The sequence below is a fragment of the Dasypus novemcinctus genome, chromosome 2, assembly GCF_030445035.2.
Source record: "Dasypus novemcinctus isolate mDasNov1 chromosome 2, mDasNov1.1.hap2, whole genome shotgun sequence".
NCBI classification, from domain to species: domain Eukaryota; kingdom Metazoa; phylum Chordata; class Mammalia; order Cingulata; family Dasypodidae; genus Dasypus; species Dasypus novemcinctus.
In genome coordinates, this window is record NC_080674.1 from 166,280,954 (window position 1) to 166,288,539 (window position 7,586).

Genomic DNA, 7,586 nt, shown 5'->3' on the forward strand with positions numbered 1-7,586 from the left:
TTTTTGGGGAGCCAATTGATACAATCAAGATAAGGTTCATAGAAATTAGGTTGAATTTATCTGGAATTTATGATGTCAAGGGCTGGAAAGGTTATGTTTACCAGAACAGAGAGCCTGGAACTGACATTAGTGATGCCATGGAAGAGTAAATAAACTACAGGATGTGGTGACAGATTGAATTCAGAAGGGTAGGTAAATGATACTACTAGCTTTGTGTCTGACATGACAGTAGAATAGCAAAATGTAGATTGTATTACTATTGCTTTCTGTCCAAGGACAGCCACAAATGGAACAGTGATTACAATGGGGCATGTCTCTCTAAATAATAAACATATGTGATGATAAGATATGCATCAAATGAAGGTAAAATTAAAATTTGCCTATAAATTAATGACTCTAATTATGATCTATATCTTCTCTGACTTCTGCTTTGCTGCCACAACAAATGCTAACCTAGAGATGTTATAGATTGTGTTAGCAGTAACAAGAGCTCACATTTATTGATTGCTCACTTACTGTATAATAAGTATTTTGTTAAGTGTTTTATATGCTTCTTTTATTTAATTCACACCAGTATCATTTTCACTCTCAGTCTATAGATGGCAACGCTGAAGTTTGGAGGGAGGGGATAATGAGTCTTTCCCAAGGTTACATAGACAGTGAGAGGTAAAGCCACAATTTAACCCTATTCTTACAAATCTAGAACCCATTCTCTTAAGAATTCAATAGCTTTTTGATTGGGATCTACCCTGGATGAAAAACCATTATACCTCAATTAACCTTTAAAGTGGACAAAGCATGTAGAGAAATGGCCCAGATGAAAGTGGCAGATATTTGAGCTAAAAAAAAAAATTAGACACAAATACAAAACAAAACAAACAAACAAACAACAACAAAAAAATGCCAGAAAGGTTTTTAGTGTCCCAACCTAACATCATCATCATCATCATAAACAAAGAACAAACTGTAATGAGATTTAAATCCAAATTATGTTTTACCCCAAATTGACCACACTTTCATTTTGTGAAATGGCAGCTTTATAAGAACCAGTAGGTCTCAATGTAGCTAGTCTATCTTCAAATGAACCAAAGAAAGAGCTGTGGGGAAAAGGAGAAAAAGTTACTTCACCTATTTGTGGAAATTGTGGGTTTGACATCTCTTAGTGAGTTATAATTCAAGTCAGTAATAAAGACAATAATATATTATCTAATTTAATCCAAACTCTTGAATAAATCAAAAGGCCTTTGTCCCAGATACTAGACCATGTGATTATTAAATGTTTGTAGGATATGAGTCTGTCTGCAGTCTTTCCTCCAAAGTAAATACAAAATATTCGTTTTGTGCCTATTGTAAAAGATAGAGTAGACAGAGTTGTACTCAACTTAGGGTAAGGAAATTTGCATGAGGATATTTTATAAAAAGTATTAGATGTTAGAGAAAGTATATTTTATGTTTGGCTCTTTCACTTTTTGTGGACAAGTCCCTTAACTTCTTTGTACCTATTTTATCATCTCTGAAATGGAAAGAAATTCCTCACTGGGAGCCTTGTTGTAAACCTCTACTACAAGTTTATCCAAGCAACTTAAAACCAGGGTAGCACTATTGAGGTATCAGCAGTGTCTTTGCCTTAAGAAATTTCTCTTAGTTTTACAAAGCTCAGAGTTAGGGCAACTTTAGTATCTAATATAAGACCTGCTTCTTGATTAAAAACATTTCTTGGTGATAAGAAATCTAGCAATCAAACTATCTTGAAATATTAGTTGTTTTAATACATATAAAAAATAATTGGCATGGGAAGTGGCTGTGACTCAATTGATTGGGCTCCCATCTACCATATGGGAGGCCCCAAGATCGTGTCCCGGGGCCTCCTTGTGAAGGCAGCCTGGCCGGCTCCTGTTGAGAGCTGACAGCCCATGCCAGCAGAGAGCTGGAGCAGCAAGATGATGCAACAAAGGGAGACGAGCAGACACAGAAGAATGTGCAGCGAATGGACACAGAAAGCAGAGAGCAAGCAAGCCGCAAGGGGGGGACTGAATTTTTAAAATTAAATAAATAAATAAATCTTTAAAAAATAATAATAATTGGCAACCTTGTGAGGATGTTGCCAAACACAGGAAGCCACTTACAGGAAACCTCTTTTAGCATATTCTGTTTAAATAGAGATTATTATTATTTATTATTCTATTTAATTATTCATTATTATATAGATTATATCAACAAATTATGTATGTCTATCAATACATATGTAACATATATTGAATATCATAGAATTACAGTCATTTATCCCACTAAGATATTGAAGAATGCACACTGCCATTTGGAAATCTAAAATGGAAGAATGTACAGAAATATGAAATGCTGTTGCTAGCTCAAAAAATAAATTAATAGGTAAAGAGAATGAGTGCAAGTCTGTCTGTAGTTGCAAAACTATTTGATTTTGGACTCTATCAACAGTATCTTTAAAATCCCCACTGAACTAAAGAGAAGGAGAATGAGTATTTACCAAAGTAATTTGAAGTGGGAGAAGATATATATTTTTTAATTTAGGCTTAAAAATTGGGAGAAAAGCACAAACAAGGTAAGAAGACTTGAAAGCAAATCGAAACTCCTCTATCTTTTTACTCAAAAGTCTGCCTCAGTTTTGCAAAAGAGCAATAATATTGACATTACATCAAAATCATACAATTGCATGATTTCTAATGTTATTAGGAAATGCCATGAAAACCTGTTGGGCATTTAGGGACTTTACTTCAAATCATTTTCTATGCAAGTAATGAAATCAGTATATAACCAGCAATGTTCACTTGTTTTGTCTTCATTGCCTCCCATCATACTGAACCTGTAGTAAATATTTTATACATGTTTAGGCATCAAATGAATGAATTTTACATGCCCAGCACATTTACTGATCATCACCTGTATCATCAGGATTCATAAAGACCATACAGGATATTTGTATATTCAAATATTCCCTAAAGTGTATATATCAGCTTCTCAGCATGCATTATAGAAATAACCAGAAACCAAATGGATACAATTTGCCCCACCCACACAAGTAATGAGAAAAATTGGAGTTAACAAAGCTGAATTGGAAGATTTTAGCACAAATGATTGGGGATAGATATGAAAATAGATGGAGAAGCTAGGACAAAGGGGAAACCACAGAAAATTTTAGGAAAGGAAGAATGATGAACTAGGTTTTGGATATGGTAAGTTTGAGATGGACACATGACATCCAACAAGAAATACCTAGTTTGTGTTGGAAATGCTGAAAGTTAAAATTAGTATAATCAACATCACTTGTGTCCCTTCCTTGGAAATGTCCTTACATGTCTTGTTGAAAGATGGACCCTGGCAACCTATTAATACAGGTTGCTGAGGGCAGGGAGAGGGAAGAAGAGATGAGATGTGGGGGCATTTTCAGAACTTGGAGTTGTCCTAAATGATATAATGAAGGACATTATATATCCTGCCATAACCCACAGAATGGACTGGGGGAGAGTGTAAACTACAATGTAAACTATAATCCATGCAGTGCAGCAGTGCTCCAAATGTATTCACCAAATGCAATGAATGTGCCGCAATGAAAAAAAAAAAAATACAGGTGGACAGAAGGTGACTCTGGAAAAGTTTACTACACTAGAAGATTTACTGACTCATGTTGAGCCACTCAGATTATCTTCCTAATTGGGACTAAGAATTAGAAACCAGAGCTATTGCATAGGGTACAGAGCAACGGACTTCTATAGAGTTAGAAGGAAGGAGATTGGAACCATGGTATCCTCCCTATAGGCTTACTCCTCTGTTGTGGGAGTGGGACTCATGTTCCATATAGAAATGACAATCAGAGGAAGAATATGACACTTACCTGATTCCCAGTTCCTGTCCTCGAGTTCTCTGAAGTGTCATTGGGTCTTGACATGGATTGGTTACCAAAGATACCTTGAGGTACAGCTCCAGGAAGGCTCCTCAGATTGAGGAAGGCTCCCTCAATATTGGTAGCTAAGAGATCATTAGATTTTGGGACTAAAAAGATAAACCCCTTGTCTTGATTAATCAGAGTAGCCTGAGTAATTCAAGTGATTCTTTCAAGGAAAATGAAAACCAAGAATAGTCAACACTGTCTATAACTAAGGTAGAGAAATTTCCTTTAAAACTTCCATAGACCTCCATTTAACACTTAATGATTTGCTACAATTAATTTAAGTGATTATGATTTTTTAAAATCCATAATGATATGGGATAGAACTCTCAGATGAAACATCTATCCAATGAGTGGAAAGCTTTCAGCATCCCTACTTAAACATCTCTTTTAGACACCTCCAATTATCTGCCTCTATTTCACCCTCAGATTGTTCCATGTATTGGGCAATTGCCTAATATTGAGGCAGCACTCTCTCTCTCTCTCTCTCTCTCTTTCTCTTTCTCCTTAACAATGGATTAAAGGATTTATCCCTTTAGGGACCACAGACAATCTAGTGAACACCTTATATGTGTGAGTATTTCACAGTCTATATGATGGTTTAACTCTTATCCACTTGGTTTTCATAAGAAACTCTTAGCAAGAACCTGGTTTTGTGTTTTTTTTAACTTATGCATGCAGTGTTGTGATTGACATATACAGCATGCATCATTAGGACTCTACTTACTCCAAACCTGGAATGATTTGGCAGACTTTGAACTCTTACTGGAATCATAACCCCCTCTGAGGATATTAGCACATCTATTAGTATCTCCAATAATAAACATATCACATTTATTTTAGGCAGTTCTGGGACTTTGCCCTTATTCAAAATTCACTCCATGTATATTTATTGAGTAATATTGTCTGGAGTTCTTCCTGCATATTCTGCTAGCTCCCCAGTGTTCTTACTTCCATTAAAAGGACCATTTATCCCATCAGAAAATAACAGAGACAAAGATACAGGACTTGTCTTTTTATATACACAAAACAAATGTCTTTTAAAGCATCTCTGGTGTACAGTAGCTGGAGATGAAGGGCTGTTGTGGGATTGGCTGAAAGGATTTTTTGATGCATAGTTTCCCCTCTTTGGAGAATAGTATGTATATTGTCTTGACAACAGAAAACCAGAGAAAGCTTGCTAAATTACAATTCATTTTGCCTCTCCTAATAGAGCCATGATAAAATTTGTAGCCAGATAGAAAAATACTATGTTAGAAAAGTGAATGTAGGCTGTATCTATTGCCTATGTGAAATGCCAAGATTTCCTCCAGACTTTATCCAGAGCTAGGCAATTATTTGTGCAAAGCCTTTGCCATAAAGTATAATAAAATGGAGTAATAAAGGTTACGTTTGAAAGCTTCTATAACTTCCAGTAATTAAACATCATAACGGGATTCTCTAACTGCAGCCTGCCTCTCAGTTATTCTGTGAATGGATTCCCACTTGCTTCAGCTTAAGTCTGCTGAAGAGCAAGGCTAGTTCAAGAGGTAAGCACCTGAGGCTGACTAGTAAAGGGAAAGAATAGGTTGAGAGGGTATTGAAAGTTACCTCAGAGCTGTCGTTTAACTTAAACTCACTGCAGAGAAATTGAGGGGAATGGAAGTTGGATTCCATATTTTGGAGTGTTAACATATATGTATACAACTAAAAGGGAACCCGGAGCCTCAATTTGAATCAGTCAAATGGGAACACAGTTGTCCTGCTTAAAGGCATTTAGAAGTAATAGCTCAAGTTTTTAAAATGGTAAGTGCAGGTTGTTTTCCTCAAAATTTTATAGTCATTAAAAAAAAATTCTAACTCAAAATCTTAAATAAATAACTGAGATGAAAACAGGAGCATAGTTGGGAGAACTGAGCCCCACTTAGTAGCACCCGTCTCTACTCCCTCCATGGGGGCTCATTAGAATCCAGGGCTCTACTAGACAGCCTGAAAAAACAGTGCCACTGCTGGAAACACTAGGTCAGGAAAGCTTGCCAGGGGGCCTTTCTGGAAGTTTAAGGCTTAGTATAAGAAAGGACATTGAAACTATCAGAATAGTGCATAGAGAATGGCAGTAGGTAGAGTTGCCAGGTTTACCAAATATGATACAGGCCACCCAGTTAAATTTTAATTTCAGATAAACAATGAAGAACATTTTAGTATAAACATGCCCCATGAAATTTGGGACAAAGTTATACTAAAACATTTTTGTTGTTTAGTTGAAATTCAAATTTAGCTGGGTGTCCTTTGTTTCCTTCAGTCACACTAGTACTGGATAATTCTTAGTCCTAGAAGTGCCCAGAATAAAGAAGATTTGATATCTGTTTGGTAGAAATCTTGTAGAGGAATTCCAAGTTTCAAAGGGTTCCTTTCAATTACCTTCCAATAAGAGACTGAGTTGAGATTGCTGTGTGAATGAAAAGGTAGGGATTTGTGGTGTAGGTGAAGTTATTTTAGGGGAGTCTCCTCCTCTGTTCTCACATCCTTGAACTTTCTTGCATACTCTCAGCAACTTCACCCTGAAGTTTTACTACTTTTGTTTCCCCTGCTCTATACGCTGAAATGACCATTAAAGTAGACTTTTTTCCTTCACAGCCATTGAAACTCATCTCCTTCATTCCCTCAGAATTTTGAGTTCATAGCAACTAATAAATGAATTCAAGAAAATGATCATGGTTTATGTATCCCTACCAAAAAGCATCTTAATTTAATCCAGGAGATGCCAATGCCTTAATAGGAGAATTTCAAGCAGTTCTTTCTGATATTTTTGGCATTATCAAAGAAGAAAACTGTAAGGCAGGCATGGTGATTAGGAAAAAGGGAACTTTTCTCAAAACAGAAATGAAATACATATATACTATTTTTGTCTTTGGTGTCTATCTCAATATTTGTTGTAATATCTGATTCTACTTTGGAAGAACATTTTATCTCCAGGTTGGTCCATGTCACTCATAGCATTAATTACTACTTATCTCAGTTATTGGTTCATAGATGGGAATATGGGCAATTGGAACAATCCCTAGTTTCTTACTGGAAAACTTGTAAGAATTCAGTTTTCTGCTGGATACAGATCTGGCCATATGTTATTTTGGTGCTTCTGGAAGACACAATTGAATCTACTTATAATGTCAATAGGGAGGAAGAGGGTTTCATCATGTGAGCCCCTGGATCAAGCCATCCCTGAGAAAGAATTATAATTAGCTTTCTGTCCTTGCAACCCAAATAATTCTAACTGATAAAGAGCATGTAGGCATATTCCATCAGTGTATAATTCATCTCTGATAAGGGAGATTATGGATCTGAAGAGATACTCACATAATATCACTGAGAATTACTTTTAAGTCCAAGTCCACAACCTGATAATGTGGTATTCCCCCTTCCTAACCTTCCCTGTTAGGTTGGATTTACACCAAGAAGGAAAAATTATTTCAATGAGAAGGAAAAACCATCAATCACAGTGACCAAAGGACGTAGTTTGAGATACATAATTTAGGCTCATTATTGCAAATCAGATTTGGATAACGGCATGTAGCCTACTTGACCTGGGCTTTATCATTCCATTTGGTACACAGCTTTGGTCTGAGGCAGAAAATCTATTGTATTGCACCAAGTGGCTTTTGGATAACTTATATTGGAGAAACAA